At 43.6% G+C, this 18,238-nt stretch overlaps 1 long non-coding RNA gene across 1 annotated transcript in view; it reads left to right on the forward strand.

Annotated features, from left to right (window-relative positions):
• Positions 1 to 12,360: 12,360 nt before the first annotated feature.
• Positions 12,361 to 18,238, forward strand: part of LOC109309827 — a 14,725-nt gene continuing 8,847 nt past the window's right edge. The window contains exon 1 of the long non-coding RNA XR_002101069.1: positions 12,361 to 12,372. This is a non-coding gene — a long non-coding RNA (uncharacterized LOC109309827). The remainder of the gene's footprint in view (positions 12,373 to 18,238) is intronic.

The raw sequence follows: 18,238 nt of genomic DNA on the forward strand, positions 1-18,238 counted from the left end.
CACCAACACGCCTGAGACACACAGTGCAAATTACCCACATGCTTGTGTATATCAGGTATGGATTATGCACAGACTTTAATGTCATGAAGGCAAATGCACATTACTATTACATTTTAAAAACCCACTGGTCTACTGTATAAATTGGATTCAACATTTAATATTTGTTTGAATGCCCTATCCTTTATTTCCTGGGTGACTCTTAGCATTCTCCTGGAGATTTAAATCTAATTCCTGGAGACTCCAAGGCAATCCTAGAGGGCTGGCAACCCTAGCTCAGGGAGCTGTTACATGCATTTTTTGCCACTGAAAACTGGTGTTTTTAGCCACTTTGACATGCATATTGGAAACAAAAGAAGAAGGTGACATCTTCATCAGTGGCAGTGAATTGACCACTGCTCCTGCACTGTGCATTGTTGCTGCCCAAGACACAGCACTGGCTAATTTACAATTCAATCCATGTTTCCTAGTGGCCCCAGTCGCAGCTGTGAGTACACTACATTCTGCACCCCCAACCTCAACTCAGGCAACCTGAAAATGAGAAATGCAATGTTGTGGAATCGGTGAAAATTCTGATGTACAGGATTTGCCCAGCATCACGTAGAACTGTGTTGCAGAGACAGGGAAGCTTTAAACATGAGGCCATTCTTTCTCATTTTTTACACTCCCATGCCTCATTTGCTATAAGCCTTCCCAGTTCTGCACCAAAGGAGCCAAGAGTCCTACTGAGAACAGTGTCTTTCATTATACAATCTCTGAGGGAGATCAAAACTTCCCCAAAAGAGGCAGGAGCCTTATGGAAAAAGCAGTATGGTGTGTTCATCCAAAGGCTATTTCATAATAAATGCATGCAAAAGAGTTGATTAAATTACCACAGGCAAACTTAATTTTGGCATTTCCTGACTTTTGAATGCTTGATTTCATGATGCTAACATTTTAATATAATTTCTTATATATTTTTTGCTAGGCTTTTCTTTAAAGCAAACTGAAAAAAAAAATTCCAGAATGTGTAATGATATTAAAATATGTATGGGTTATCAGAGGGTCAGAACCTTTAGCTCTGCAGCACAGGCTTCATTCTGTATGGAACAGCGGTGCTCAGGATGCAGAAACAATGCCAGCTGGAACAGATACTATAAAACAGTTCCAGCCAGTCCTCAAGCCCTGGTCCCCAGCACACTGACCAGTTATTTCTGCTTGACCCCAAGATCAAAACTTGATCCTAAAGAATATTGAAAAGCCGAGGCACTATGTATGCTTTCTGTTATTCTCAGCTATTTTGATTTGGTTTTGATCAATTAATGCTTCTTGCTCCATCTTTCTTCCAAGACTCCAGTTGTTGATGTAATATAGACAGTAAGTCTTTCCATGTCACTTAATTATTGTGTTCTCATTAACCACATTCCAATAGTGGATATTTGTTTTTGCAACCATAGTGATGAAATATATTTATTGGCCACAGTCACAAGAATTCTAAACAAGTATCTGTCTTTGTTTAATTTCATCAAATCAGGACATTTTCCTGAAACCAAAATAATAGGGATTTGGGGAATATTACTGTGAAATATGTTTTCCATCATTTTTATGACAACAGATCAGAAGTCTTCAAATGGGACATCTCCAAAATATATGAAGTTATCATGTTTTATCTGATTGTGTTTCTGCCAGCTTTTTGTTTTAAATCATGTATCTTTTGATTGGTTTTGTTTGTTTAGGGCAAACCAGTTTGCCATAACTTATCACCATAATTTAGTTTCACGTTCTGTCCATGAGATGAATCTTCTATCTATTCATGGCAGTTAACACTACATCATTCAAGTTAATGGATAAATATGCTTGCAGTATCATTTCTTAACAGATTAACTTGCAGTTTCCTTATGCAGTGCTCTGTTGAACATAAATTAATTTGGAAATATTTCAAATCTTATTTAGGTTTCACCAAATAAGTTAGCTGTTTTACTAACTCTTCAGCTCTAAAATTTGAGATCAAGTTAATCTTTTTATATTAAAATTTGGTAATCTGATAATTTATGTTTGCTTTTATTTTTTCTTGTGTCTAGTTTTTTCCAAGAAAAATTAAAATATAAATAATTCAGGCTACCTGGGCATTTCAGTGATGTTTGTTTTTATCTGATGAACTCTAGCAAGTCCTAACTCATTGAAATTAGTAGATACCTTTTAGTTGTTTACAAAAGGCTTTGTATCAGACTTATAATAAAGGACAGTGCTATACTGTAGATCAGAGTGTCCAACCTTTTTGAATGTGGGGGCCGGATCATGAACTTTTTATCACCCAGTGGGCTGGCAAGCCATATTCAAAGACCTCACAGGAAGTGGCATCACATCAGGAAGTGATGTCACATGACCTTTGACACCAATGAAGCTGCAAGAAGTGACAATGAAATGGATCTGGAAGTGTGGTTTAAAATCCAAAATAAAAACAATATAAAAGCAACAATGAAATAATACCAAACACTTGACTAAAATAAACACTTAGGTTACAGCAGCAAGCTATTTTGGCATTCCTCCCTTGTCACCTGACAGCTTTGCAGGGAAAGGGACCAGGCCTTCAGTGCTGCTTGGTGCTCTGGCCACATTTTACCCAAACCCATCCCCCCAGACACTCACTGCTTGGAAAGAAACAGGCTGGAATCAGGGGCTCAGCAGGCCATACCCAACACCCTTCTGGCTGCCTTGGCCTGAGTTTGTCAGAGTTTTGCATCCTATTATTATTTTTTAAAGGTGGAGGTGGCCAAGACCTCTCGCCCGTACCACACAAAGTGTCTGAGAGAGAAGGGTGCCCATTCTGCTGCCTTGGTGGCTGTGGACACTGCCTTGAAGGGGGAGGTGAAAGGTCAGGGATGCTCCTGGTTTCCCTGCATTGTTCTCTAGCCTTCTCCAGCTGAGCCCTCTCTAGTGCAACCTTGTATTCATTTTTATTATTTACTTTTTGGGCCTCTGCGCCCCCTCGGCTGTACCCGTACAGCCTTGGAGAGAGATGGCCTCCATCCACGGTGTTTGGTGGCTCTGGGCCGGGATGCAGCTGCAAGGCAGCCGAGTTGGTGCAGGGCGGCCTGCAGCCCTGTGTGGGCAGAGCTGTCTGCTTGGGGGCAGCTGGAGGAGTTTAGTTTTCTCTTCCTGGATACAAGCCTGGCTCAGGTGGCTCCTGACCAGTGGCAGCTGGCAGGCTGCAGGGCTGGGGGCTGTTAGCCAGAGCCCAGCCGCCCAGGCCTTTCAATGACACATGGCACTTTTGGCCTCATGGCTGCAAGGAGCAGCCAGGACTGGGAGCAGCCAGCGGGGCAGGGCAGGGCAGTGCAGAAGCTTGCTACTTAACAGGTTGAGAAACACTGGTCTAGGTATTAAGTATTTGTCATGGACTAAGAGTTCCAGGTTCTAGCCCTCTCTTACACTGGTTTAAACCTACATCTCCCATTTCCCAGCAAAGTGGTCTAGCCATCAGGCCCATGAAAGTGGCCCATAACATCTACTTCACTGAAAGAATTTTTAGCCCTTAGAGTCAAATTGTGTCTTCATTTACAATGGTTTAAATTTAGAGCAATTGTGTTTACAAAACAAAACACTCACTAGTGTGAATGAAATTAGAATGTAGTCCTTTCACTGAAAAAAGACCACCATGACCATGCTCTCCACCCAAAAAAATCCCACAAAGATTACCATATAAATATACCTCTACTGGCTAATCATATGAAATCTATTGAAATGTCAGTTATCCTTACTTGTGTTCAGTTTTATGTGAAAGAAGTTAGAAGAAAAGATCCCATGGAAGACCACTAGGTGAGAGAGAACAAAGGAGGTAAACCTAGTTGGAGGTTAGGCTGGAGTCCAGTTCTGGGCGCTGCACTTCAGGGGGGATGTGGATCGTATTGAGAGGGTCCAAAGGAGGGCCACTTTCATGATCAGGGGGCAACAGGATAGGCCCTATGGGGAGAGACTATGGGACCTGAACCTGTTCAGCCTCCACAAAGAAGGCTGAGAGGGGATCTGGTGGCTGCCTACCAACTTGCCAAGGGGGATCAGCAGGCAATGGGAGAGTCCCTGCTCCCCCAAGCACTACCGGGAGTAACAAGGAATAACGGCCATAAGCTGACTGAGAGTAGATTCAGGCTGGACATCAGGAGGCACTACTTCATGGTCAGGGCGGCTGGGAGCTGGAACCAACTTCCAAGGGAGGTGGTGCTTGCCCCTACCCTGGGGGTCTTCAAAAGGAGGCTAGACAATCACCCATGGCAGGGGGTCAGACTTAATGATCTGCTTAGGTCCCTTCCAACCCTAGCAACTGTGAAACTATGAAACTAAGGTAGGAAAAGGAAAGGAATACCACATTTTACTGGATATTCAAGAAGGTGTTGCACAAATATAATTGTCTTTGTATCTTATAACCCACAAGATATGAAAAGCTGTATTGCATTTTCTTGCATCTACAGACCCCAAATTAGATATTTCATTATTTTGGAAATGCAGCACGAAGAAAAAAAATGATTAAAGTCATGGCAGAATGCTGACTGCAGAGGATCTTGACTACAGCAGCTGTAGCTACGAGAGGGTTAACACCTTAGAGAATGAACTCTGCCCCTTCCCTCCATGAGGATAGCAAAGAAAAAAATATGGCAGACAGCTTTGTCTTCCTGCTTCTATTCCTCCATGCTTCTATTTCAGCGAAGAAAAATCAGCTTCCCTGCTTAAGACATGCACACCAATTTCAGAGGTTTCAGAGGTGTGATTTTTGGGGGAAAAGATGAATGTGATATAAGAGTAAATATGGTATATCATAGAACAGCAATGGTTAAAGTGAAGGGGCCAATCCTCAGCTGCTAGCATAACTAAACAGACTTTAGTGGATCTATGCAATTCTATATGTTGATGTTCTGCTCCTATAACTTCAATTTCTTATGAAAAATTGCACTGCACACTACAAATTGCATGGTACACTAGCTTGTGAACACATAATTACTTCAGTGTTCTAATTGTGACATCATCCCACATGACAAGGTAGAAGTTATAAAATTTGCAATTCTGTTCAATTTGGTAACATAACGCTATTAAGCGTCACTGCAGGAAATCAAACGGAGGGACAAAGTTACTTTTAAATATTCAAGTTTGCCTTTATTTCCAAAAGACTGACTCCAGTACTTATTTTTTCTATAACTCTATATTCTAAAATTTGGGTCCAAACAAAACCCCCAAAATTGTATTTTTAGTATACACACATTTATGAAATACTAATCATCATATTATTTTAAGTCTAGTAAAAACTTTAAATGTTTACTAAGAAGAATTGTTTTCTACAATTGCTAGATCCTGTTGCTAAGTACTTGAAATGTTTTGTTCAGTTCAGTGTATTAACATTCTAGGGTTTCATTTTATTTCTCTATAAAACAGCAGTGGATGCTGCCTTATTTAGATATGTATATACTCTTTTGTTTCCACTTCCTGCTCTTTGCCTTTACTCAGACTGCTTCTATGGTTGAGCCACTGGCCATTTGCTTGTGAGTGAACTGTGCATAGTCAAGAAACACTTGATAGAATTCCTAATAGAAAAATATGATGGACTGAGATGGGGCAATGTCACATGGTGTGGATACCCTTCTGGTCATTACCCTCCAGTTCAGCATATCTAATCAAAATTCAAGGACCTCCAATCACATGTGATTCACAGAGTGGAGCTTTCAGCCTCTAAAAGAGGGAGGAGAGAACTATATGGTGTTTATTTCATTTCACCAGTTTCCATCAAAACCATTTCTATTGGTTTTCAGCAAACCAAATTAACAACAAAGGAGATACTTGAGTTATAGCTCAATGAGAGTCCCTTTGCAGCCTGCCATAAATAGCAATGGACAATATGGATTCCCCAGCCCCTCAATGGCAACAACAGTAGACACCTTAAAGTGGTCTAGATAAGTTAGCTTTTTGCAATGATTAATGTAAGATTGCTAAAAAGCAATGGTATCCTGAAAGTTAGAGTAAATTCTCATTTTTTTCTTGTGTTTGGAGAGACTCCATCACTAGAGTAGCCAAGCATTAAGTTATCAATCAAGTTATCATTCAATTATAAAATAAAATTAATTGGTTGGTTGTAAACTAGAAGATGGCTGCAAATGAGATGTTTATATCAGTTAATCTATACTAGAATCTTCCATTACTATACAAGGAAACATGTTCTCACTTGCTCCTTTGCATGTCTAACAGAATTACTGTCCATTGGATAACACTGATAAAAATCGCACCTCTGTTGTTTGAGAACTCAGTATTTTTTTATGTTGCATGATTCATAAACCTGAGTTTGTCCTATCCGCCAATTTTCTATGCAGTTGACAAGTTAAATTTTGCATCCAATAGCACATTCAATTGACCTTTTGTTATCACCACTGCATTTTCATATGGTTGCCACAGACAGAATTAGATGGACAAAGGGTACCACCAAACCTGAAACATTTTTACTTTTTCATTTTTCAAATTACAGTTTGCTATGTCGGGGCAACCAGCAGGGAGCTTGCTGCTGCCTGGCTAAGCCCTGATGTAGGGGGAGCTGTGCTGGCTGAAGGGACAGCTGTCTCCCCACCACATGAGGATTGGGATAAGTGCTGGTCCCGGAAGAGCTGTGCCAGCTGTGGGGGCAACTGTTTCCCCATGTGGCCAGGAAGACATCTGCCCCAACCAACACAGCTCTCTTGACTATGTGAAGACCGGGACCCATCTTGATCCCCACATGGCTGGGAATACAGCTGCCCCTGCAGCTAGCACAGCTCTCTCCACCTGACAGGATCACCCCCGGTGCCCCCTACCAGCCCCCACTCAACAGAGCCTGGAGCTCACCCTGTCTGCTGCAGGGGGACAGAGAATGGCAGGAGCAGCCCTGCCGCTGGGGGTGTGGCAGGCCAGTAGGGGGTGCTTCTGCATTGAGCCACCCACCTTACTGCACCCAACCACCTTCCAGGCTCCAAGTGCCTCTCTGGGGGCGCCTCATGTCTGGCCAACCCCCTTCCTGGAGCACATCTGGTAGCTTGGGGGTAAAAACTGCCACCATCCAGGGCTGGGCTTGATTCTGGCTCTGTGTCCCATGGGTAACAGGCCTAGTAGCCCTCAAGGGTACTTGACTCACTTCAAGCACTTGGGGGTGCTTCCCTCAGTCAGAAGCACAAGTAGTGGTCTCCCTTAAGTCAGCCGAACCAAGGGGACTCCAAGGCATAATCTAGACCCACTCCCAGTAAGTCTCCCACACTAGGTACAAAGGAGAACTTTATTGGTTACAGGGGTTAGGGTTGGAATAGGGTACAGGGTAGAGCAATATCAGAGCAATCCCATAGAGCAAACTGGTATGACTGGGTAGCCTTTGATCATGCATCTGAGTTACTGCAAGCTATATATCTAGTTAGATTTCAGGTAGCTTACTCACAAGTATCATCCAGAGGCAGGTGGAGATTCCCTCTGAAGACAGGCAGTTTATTGATCATGAGTTTTGAGAGAGAGAGCAAGTTTCAGATGGTCAGGCTCTTCTCTCTCTTTGAGTCTTCCTCATGGCAACTGCCCCCTCCTCCTGGGCAATCCTTAACTTATACAGTCCTTATGATCTCATTTACCTGGTCCAATGGAGGCCAGCACCTGTTGTCTGTCAGCCAACCAATTTGAAATGCATCACTAGTTGCTGGGCAGACTGACAGTCTCTAGCTCCACAGGGAGTCCAAGCCCCTCACCCAGCTATGTTCTGCCAGTCACGTAGACAGAGAGAGCAGGTTTCCCCTCTCCCTTAGGAATGTATCCAGCTCAGGTTACCTAAAGAGATAGGGTAAGGTGTGCATCCTCTGCTGGGCCCATCCTAACCAAATTGTCCCAGAGCAGAGTTTTTGGGGAGAAACAGAGGTGGCCTTCTGCCACAGGGGGTGCTCACATAGACATGCACCTGGGAGTGCATTAATGAGCCTGAATTTTTTGCACAGACAATTCAGGAGTGTTAGTTGCATGCTCCCAGTGGGGGGCATCTACCCGAGTCATTTACTGCAGAGTAGACTAAATAGCTGCACAGTAAACATCTCAGCATCTATATGTGCAGAGCTATTAGGCTGAAGTAAACTAATAAATACAAGTACTATCCTGCTGCTGAGTTTTTTTACTTTGTAGCAGTGCAGGTGTAGACTCTGATATGGCTGGCTGGGGCAAGAGTGTGTTTCAGTGCGAGGACTGCCTGCTGGCTAGCCCCATGGTGAAGCACCCTCTTGCCCCAGCCAGTCCCTCTGTAGCACACTGAGTCAGGACAGAGCAGCCCTAGGCTGCCAAGCTGACCTGCTGGGCCTCCTGCCAACCAGGGCTGTTCCGACCCGGCTCAATGTGCTGTGGTCCTGGGTGCACATGTAGAAGTGGCACCTGGGAACAATGAAGTATGCATATTAATTAATCCCAGTGTATTATATCTTACTGCAAAACCTCACTAGCAGAATTGTTGAAAAGTTGTTCCCTTTTAAAAAGTTGAGACAAGGGTGTTTTTTTTAAATCTGTAGTGCGTACATGCTGTATTGTAATTTTTCATATACCTTAGGGGAAAAAAAGCCAACTATAGTCTTATGGTGCTTTCAGCTATATAGAATTCCAGGCTTTAATTAACAATAAAGATTTACTCTTCCAAAGATTTAGTTCAAGGATTATAGTTAGTTTCAGTCTAGCACAGGAAATTGTGTTCTCCATGGTTATTATGTGTCTGTCAACCAGATTCCTAATGAATTCATTTTATTGCATGATAACAGAATTTTAGTAAAAGTAATTATCTGAATGAGTTGCTTTCTGTGACAGCTGAATCATTAAAAAGAAAAATAAAATTAATCAGATTTCATGGCACTTAGGACCCAGAGTAATAGTATCTACCAGAACAAAAGCTGTAAGAATCCTTGACTCTTAAGTTAGGTATTCTGGCACCCAACATAAGGTATAGAAAGAGTTTGAAACCTACCAAAGAGGTTTTCAAAAGCCATCAAGGGGAGCAGAGAGAAACCAAAGTCAGCCAGAAGTTAAATGAAGAGGAAAGGTGTCAGGCTTAGGAAAGAGTAAAATGCATAAGAAAGGAAAATGCAGAGGAAAGGAGAATAGTATATACATTTTGAATCTCATTTTATATTTCTAAGTTAATAATACTCAGCAATTAAGTTTCAGATGCTCAAATTGCTGTACAAACATTAGGCCTCAGTGAATAAGCCAACACTTCATTATCAAGAGCTAGGAGTGGTGTCAGCCACTCTCAGATACAGGCTGCCCTGAGGTCTGTTTTTACTGTATTGATACTTTCAATGTTTTCTACTTCAAAACCTTTGAAGCATTTTTAAACTATTGTTTCCTTCATCTTGATTCTTATGCATGTCTACTTAATTTAAATTCCTAGAAATTTTATTTAAAGAGGATAAGGTCCTTTGAGAATGAACAAAAGTAAAAATAACTGAATGTAAGGCTCTGATGTGATTATATCACTGTTTAGATAGAGTGCTTTTTCCTTAACAAATAGACTTTGTTTCCCTAGATGATTATTGTCCAAACCTGTACAGCTAGTCCTTTTAATAATTTATACTTTCAAGAGGGCATTTCTTACATGGAACAGGACAATATTATTTTAACGTATATTTCATACCTGTTGCTGGAATTCTCATAGATTTTATAGACATTAGGGCTGGAAGGGACCTCGAAAGATCACCGAGTCCAGCACCCCACTCCAGGGGCAGGAAGTCAGCTCAAAGAAGCCCAACAAGATAAGCATCCAAACATTTCTTAAAAGAGTCCAGAGTAGGTGCTTTTACCACCTCTGGAGGCAGTGTAGTCCATGCCTTGGGGGCTTGGACAGTAAAGATGTTTTTCCTTATGTCCAGCCTAAAATGGTCTTGGAGGAGTTTGTGACAGTTGGACCTTATCATCCTTTGGGGCGCTCTGGTGAACAAATCCTGATGCACACCCTTTATATACTTAAAGGCTGCCACCAGGTCACCCCTGAACCTGCACTGTTCCAGGATGAAGAGTCCCATTGCTCTCAGCCTCTCTTCATAAGGCCTGTTCTCTTTCCCTCTGATCATGCATGTGGCTCTCTTCTGGACTCTCTGAAGCTTCTCCACATCCTCCTTCAATTGTGGAGCCCAGAATTGGATGCAGTACTCCAGCTGCAACCTCACCAAAGCCAAGTACAGCAGGAGGATGACATCCTGAGATTTGCTTGAGAAGCATCTATGGATGCAAGCCAGAGTTTTGTTTTCTTTACCAGCTGCAACATCACATTTGTGGCTCATGTTCATCTTGTGGTCAATAATGATCCCCAAGTCCGTTTTATTTGTAGTGCTAGTGAGCGTAGCACTGCTGAGTACGATGTGGATCCCCCCCCCTGCAAGGTGGAGTACCTCACATTTTTCATATTCAATGTCATCAGGTTTATATCTGCCCACTTTCTAAGCCTATCAAGGTCAGCCTGGATCACCAGCCTATTCTCGGGTGTGAACATTCTACCCCAAAGTTTGGTGTTGTCGGCACCCTTGGCCAATCTACTTTTGACACCAATGTCCACATTATTAATAAAGATGGTAAAGATTATAGGTCCAAGGACAGAGCTTTGGGGGACACCACTGGTTACAGAGTGCCATGATGATTCACATGCATTGACTACCACTCTCTGGGTCTGACCTTGGAGCCAATTCCCCAGCTATCGGACTGTGATGTAGCCGAGGCCACAGTTGGCCAATTTTTCCATGAGGACACCAGATCAAAGGCTTTTTTAAAGTCCAGATATATGACAACAATCTCTTCTCACTTTTCCAGGTGATATGATACCTTGTCATAGAAGGAAATGAGATTGGTCAGGCAAGGCCTACCCATAACAAAACCTTGCTGGCTGTCCCTCGAAATGTTGCCATCAGCCAGCTTGTCAAGAATGGTCTCTGCTAATTTTTTCCAAAATCTTTCCAGGTATTGCGGTCAAGCTGATTGGCCTGTAGTTCCCTGGATCTACTTTCCTCCCTTTCTTAAAGATGAGCACCACATTGGCCTTCTTCTATTCTTTGGGTACTTCACCTGAGTGCCATGAGTTCTCAAATAGTCTTGCCAGTAGCTGGGCTATGATGCCTGCCAGCTCCTTAAGTACCCTGGGGTGCAGTCTGTCAGGACCAGCTGACTTGAAGGTGTCCAGCCTCTCAAAGTGTTCTTTTACAAGGTCTACACTGATGTTGGGTATGAATTCACCATCACCCTGGCCGTCCTACATCATGTTAGGCAGGGCAGTCCCTTTGGGCTGGTGAAAAACTGACACGAAGTACCCGTTAAGCAGGTTGGCTTTTTCCTGGGTGTCAGCTGTCAGTTGTCTCATTTGGTTTAGCAAGGGTCCAATGTTGCCCTTGCTTTTCTTCTGACTCCCCACATATCTGAAAAAGGACTTTTTATTGTCCTTAATACATGTAGCCAGTTAGAGTTTGGTTGCAGCCTTGGCTTTCCTGCTTCCCTCCCTACAGGTACGGACCAGTGCAGAATACTCCTCCTTAGTAGTGATTCCTGTCTTCCATCCTTTATAAGCCATCCCCTGGCCAGATTAGTTTTTAGATGTAGGAGGTCCATGAGTTCCCTGCTGAGCCGAGGGGTTTGCTGTGCCCTTTTGCTACCTTTCCACCAAGATGGGATGGACATCCCTTGTGCTTTCAGGATCACTCCCTCAAGGAGCAACCACTCATCTAGGACTCCCCTCCCTGTCAAATGGTGGCCCCTTAGGGCCTCAACAACAATCCTCCTAAGCTTATCAAAGTCAGCTTTCCTAAATTTGAGGACTTCTGCATTGCTGACTGACTTGTCAGCTTTGTGATGTATAGCAAAAGTAATCAGCTCCTGGTCACTGTCTCCCAGCTTTCCTTCAATTCTTAGGTCACTGACTAGATCACCCCCTTTGGCCAGTACCAGGTCCAGCAGTGCTTTACCTCTTGTCAGTCCATAGGCTTGTTGAGTCAGCTAGAGCTCATCCATGCACGTGAGGAAGCTTTGTGACCATTCAGATTTGGACGAGTGCTCTTCCCATGAGATGTCTGAGTAGTTGAAGTCTCCTATGAAAAAACAGGCACCAAGAGCATGCAGCCTCAGCCAGTTCCCTGGCAAATTCCTGGTCAAGCTCTTCTTCCTGATTAGACGGTCTGTAGTAGACTCCTACCATTGTGTTCCCTGTGTCATGTTCCACACGTTTGTTAACCCAGAGGGTCTCCAGTCATCCTCCATGGGTGCCAATGTCAGCTTGCAAGGACATGTAATTTTCCTTGACAGAAAGCTACACCTCCACCCCTTTTTTCTGCATGATCTTTTCTGTACAGGGTATAGCCATCTATACCTGTGGCCCAGCCATAGGTGGAGTCCCACCAGGTCTCCGTTATCTCTGTAACTCTATATCTCATTCTTGTTTAGCAGGAGGACCAGTTCCTCTTGTTTGTTCCCCAAGCTTCTGGCACTGGTGTACAGACACATAAGTGTCCCAATGGAAGCCCTAGGCCACCTTGTACTCCGAGGAGGACACCATTCTATGGCTGGGGTAGGAGTGGATTACCTTGAGTGCCCTAACGTGCTGGTTTTTCAGTAGTTGCCAAGTGGGTGTGCTTTGGTGGTTGTCCACCCATCCCCTGGTGGGCTTAGTTTAAAGCAGGTCAGCCATTCTGCCTGAAAAGAACTTCCTTCCCAGTGAGGTGAGGTGAAGGCCATCTCTTCCCAGCAGACCACTGCCTCTCTCACCAAAAGGCACATTGTGCTCATGCAGCCGAAGCTTTCACAATGACAGCAGCGCTGCAGTCTTCAGTTGACTACATCAATCCGTCTCTCCCACCTCAGCCCATGACCCTTAACCTGGAAGATAGAGGAAAAGACCACCTGTGCTCCAAACCCCCGAAGCCCTACTCCCAGAGCCCTGTAGCTACTCATGACACGGCTGGAATTGTTTCAAGCCATGCCATTTGTGCCCACATGGATAAGGAGCATAGGGTAGTGGTTGGAGGACTGGATAAGCTTTGGGATCCTCTTAGCTATGTCCTGGATACGAATCCCCAGAAGGCACCACACCTCCTGGTCTAAGCAGTCAGGGAAACAGATTGCTCCCCCAGTCCCCCTCAGGAGGGAGTCTCCCACAACAACCACTCTGCCTTTCATCTTAAGAAGAGTAGGGATGGTAGTTGGTAATTTTGATAACTTTTTTCTAGATTTGATCAAATTACTATTAACTGATACAATGAAAAGGACCTTGAAAACCTATGTTAGTTTCTGTATGAGTCTCTCTCTCATTGAAGCTGTAAATATGTATATTTGTATTTACAGCTTCAAATATTATATACAAGACATATTATATATTTACTGATTTTTTATATGAAGCATAACACATTGTACCATACAATATTTACGCCTTTCTAATCCTACTTTGTCCTTTTGGATTATTCAGACTCAACATTTACATAATATTTCACCTGTACAAAACACTGAACCCTTGTAGATTCCCTTGATAAGAAATAGCATGTGTGTGTGTGTCTAGCCAAGATTTTAACAAGAGACTCTGACCATTTATTTTTGTAACCTATGATGAACTTTACATACCAGGGATGAGTATGATTTCATGAAGCAGGAGAGGGAAACAGATAGATTTGCTTTTTTTCCATTTAAACAGAAATTATGTTATGAGAGGCAACCCTACTTGGCACAAACTTATGAATACTTTCTTAACCATTGCTGTGTCTATAGAACACACTGTTTTTGTAATTCAAAATGCTGCATGCGTGTGTGGCAGACATTCAAAAAGCACAAGGCAGAATTGATCAAACCTTTGTGGGTTTCTCTAAGCTGTGTAGAATGGATTGGGAACAAATACAGCACAAATTCTTCTTTTGAAGGGAGTGGGGCACACAGATGTCTGCACTGGCCAAGGCCAGCAAGCTGGGGGCACACTCACATGCCTCCGGAGAGTATGCCAGAGACTCCCTAGGGCAGCCAAATCCAGATAATTGGTGGGTCATGCCTGACCGGCTGCCATGCACACCCCCAACCCCCTGCTGTTAGCCACAGGGAGGGGAGAACCAGCACAGAATCTCTCCCCACCCCTGCCCCACTCCAGCTGCCAGCAGCAGTGGAGGGAGAGGAAAGGGGGAACGTGGAGGCCTCCACTGCACAGACCCAGTCCATGAAAACCCAAAACAACTGAGGAGGGTATGAGGTGTGGGCTCCCCCTGCCACACACTGACTGGCCCAGCATGGTTTCTTTCTCCAATCCTACATCCCACCAGCTATTAGCAGTTGCAGGGAGAAAGAGAGAAAAAGAGGCCCCTGCATCTACCCCAGCCCTCTCAAGCCCAGCCAGAACAGCCTGGGGAGGCATGCAGAAGGGGCTTCCCCACTCCCCCACTTACCGGCTTCTTTGCCAGCCCCACCCCCCCACCAGCTGTTAGCAGTTGGGGCAAAGGGGGAAGAGAGAGAAGCGGAAACCTCTACCTCTTCAGCCCCCTCCCAGACCCAGCTAGAACAGTTGGGAGGCATATGGCAGGGGGTTCCCCCCCCCGACTGGTCCAGCACATCTTCTTTCCCCAGGCCTGGTATGGGAGCCCACAACTTGCCTGGGCTGCCAGGGGACCACAACCTAACTTGAATGAGGAGGTGAAATGGTACAGAAGTTCAATAGGCTAGTCTAAATTAAACCAATTAAATCTGATACTACATCCATTCAGGTCTATCTTAGACCAACTTCCACCATTTTTAAAACAGTTTACATGCACTGAACTTCTGTTCTGTTACAGGTTTAGATTGGTTTCCAATCACTTATACCTAGGGCCCTACCAAATTTACAGTACAAGTGGAGTGTACTGCAACTGCTTTAATCTTGCCAGTTGCCCTGCATGTCCCCTGTTCCCCCCCCACTCCCTGCTGCTGATTGGTGGAGGGGCCCCACTTGCGGCTCACTCCTGATTGGTGGGGAAGCAAAAATGGATGTTTTAAACATGCTGCCATTTCTGCCTCCTGCCACTGATTGGCCAAGGGTCTCCAACAGCCCCACTGCTTGCTGCTGACAGGTGGGGAGGCAAAATAAGCACCATGTTTAAAACTGAGTTTTTTTTTTCCCTGCTGATCAGAAGTGATCTGCAAGCAGGGACCCTCCACAGATCAGCAGTGCAGTGTGCAGGGGAACCTGCAAGAATAAAGGAACTGCAGCGTACCCCACTTCCACCGTGAATTTGGTAAGCCCTACTTATACTGGACTATATGTAATTTCTGTGCGTAACCTGAGTGCATATATAGGTTTTCCTATTTTAAAAAGTCTGACATGTAGTTCTGCTCTTCAAAAACATGTTTGCGAGTTTCCCAGGGATGAATAATTTAGCAATATCTAAACAGAGGGGGAGACTCCAAAGAGTCTAAAAAAAGGAAAAAAAAGTCAACCTAACTCACTCTGAAAATTGCCAGGATCTCCTGATTAACTCCATGATTTGCCTCAAGTGCAGAGGCAACTGGTACCTCCTGAGTCTGGGGGTGTACCTGCAGAAGCCGCTAGCAGTGTCAGAAGCGGGAGCAGAGCTGGTGAGTTTCTGGTGGTGGTAGTGGGGCCGGAGCTGACAAGCATCCGCAGACACCACCAGCGGTGTCAGCAGCAGGGACAGCCCTGTCAGGAGAGGCACATCAAGTTCCTGCAGATACCAAGGACAGCACTGTCGGGGGGGCACATGCCCCCCCACCCACACATCGCCTATGCTCAAGTGCATCAATGAAATAGTCTGAACAACTTACCTATGGTTATACACAGAGTTAGAAGTAAAAATTTAACTAAATCCCAGAATGCACTGTTAAGTGTACCAGGTCATGTAACCTATGGTAATAGTTGATGCAGGTGTTTAACACAGATAAACAAATTTACTAGCTCATGTTTTTTTGAAAGTGTAATTAAAGTTTTAGTGACTCTACAAAATAACAAGAATAGCAAAGAAAATACCTCATATTTTTAGAGGGCGATATACTATACTTGATCCATTTGTGCAAATCACACCAGTATCAAATAGAATCAGAATATGAGAAACAACTAAAAAATTGCTTTCAAACTTGCTGTTGAGTATGGTTCCTACTTGAGACTATTTAGCTTTTTACACTGACTGGTTTTCTGCAGAGACACTGCCCAAGACCTATAAACGAAGTGTATGTATCTTATAAGGATCCTCTTACTGGATACAAAATGTCTTGATCTTAATTGATTGCTCTGCAGAAGGAAGGTTAAGTTCTTACAAACCATATGATTCCCAAGTGCCTCAGATGTTAAGAATTTTAGATATGTGGTCACATCTTCCTAATGAGGATCTAAAATAGAGCACTCAAGCCTTGCCATTAAGACCAAGCAAGCTTACAGAAGTTAAATGAAAAATATCAAGCTGATATTTATAATTTAGACAACATCATAAGCCTACTTACATCTCTGTTCTTTGGTCACCACTGCTTTCTCCTGAATGTATTTTCTCCTAATAAAAATGTAACGAAACTGTCCTAAACACATTTTGCTTGAGAGATAACATCACAAAATTAATTTAAACCATGTGACTATAGAAAACTTCTGTTTTCCCTGTAACAAGCATAGGGTGGAAAAAGCAGAAGCTTAAAGATGAGAGGGGAAGTAAATGCATGAAATTATGTAGGAAAGATGGCAAAGCATTTGTTAGGATTTCTAAATCAAATGTGCATTTTAAAGATTGTTTCTGGGTGTTAATGAATGGCATAAATTAGTCCACCATTTTTATATAAAAAATAAAAAAATATTTTTATACATCTTCACCTATTATTATGTTACTGGATAGTCTTTACCCTGGTTAACAGACTAATCACAGACAACAGTTAAGAACTATAGTGGTATAATTACACTAATTTAGTACATGTGCTCATGTCTCCCTCTACTGTCTGGCCCCAGCAATTATTATTTGTTTTATTATAATAACATAAGGCCCCAGTGAGAACAGGAACTTCCTGGGAATACCGCAAAATGAAGCAAAACAGAGCCCCTCCACGAGAGGTTGCAAAATGCTGGATCAGGGATGAAAAGTAAAATTTAGGGAACAGGGGAAAAGGAAGAAGGTAAGTAACAGCAATACATCTGCTCTGTGCTTGTTTTGATACAGTCTAGTTTTTTGGTTTTTTTAAGAGAGAAACAAAATAAGTATCAGCCTACTGCTCACTGAGATGCAAAGCAATTTTTGTACTGATGGTTCCCCAGTTCTGCCCCAAGGATGACCCTCATGTCTATATCGGTATGCCACTGTCTCCATTAAATGCATCTGTGAGATTTACTGGGCTGTTTCTCTAACTTCATTTCATTCAATTGTAATCAAGAAGGGGCTTTTTTGTTAAATCCCCCTGGAGTTCACATGGTATCTGTGCAAATACACAAAAGGTATATAAAACTTCGAAAAGCTCATGCTTGGATTCAGCCAGGCCACAAAAGTTCAGTTTTGGCAGATTTCCTAAACAAAAGACCTCCTTCACAGGAAAATATGCAAGGATGTTAAGATATTACAAAGGAAATTAGAATTTAGAAGGAAAATTTCACCCACTGCCTCTAGTCTTATATTAACTACTACTGGTAGGAAAAATAGGTCATCTAACTTACAAGGCCTCACGTTAACCAGTCACTCTCCCCCTTTCTCCCCTTATGTCTATTATTGCCAAATGAGACAATTTCAAATATACTGAAATGTTTTGCTATGTAAAACAATGAGAGTTGAACAACTGAATCTCTGTGCATCAGGCTATGAGATCCCCTAGGACTCATAGGTTCATAGGTTGTAGGGTCGGAAGGGACCTGAGCAGATCATCAAGTCCAACCCCCTGCCGTGGCAAGAAAGACTACTGTCTAGCCTTGTCTTAAAGACCCCCAGGGTAGGAGCCAGCACCACTTCGCTTGGAAGTTGGTTTCAGATCCTAGTTGCTCTGACAGTGAAGTAGCGCCTCCTGATGTCTAATCTGAATTTACCCTCTGTCAGCTCGTGACTGTTATTCCTAGTCACTCCTGGTAGTGCTCGGGGGAATAGGGACTCCCCCAATGCCTGCTGGTCCCCTCTGACTAGTTTGTAACAGGCCACTAGATCCTCCCTCAGCCTTCTTTTATGGATGCTGAACAGGTTCAGGTCCCGTAGCCTCTCCTAGTAGGGCCTGCCCTGCTGCCCCCTGATCATGCGAGTTGCCCTCCTCTGGACCCTCTCCATGTTGTCCACATCCCTCTTGAAGTGCG

Source organism: Crocodylus porosus, unplaced genomic scaffold, assembly GCF_001723895.1.
Source record: "Crocodylus porosus isolate Cpor-Errol unplaced genomic scaffold, CroPor_comp1, whole genome shotgun sequence".
NCBI classification, from domain to species: domain Eukaryota; kingdom Metazoa; phylum Chordata; order Crocodylia; family Crocodylidae; genus Crocodylus; species Crocodylus porosus.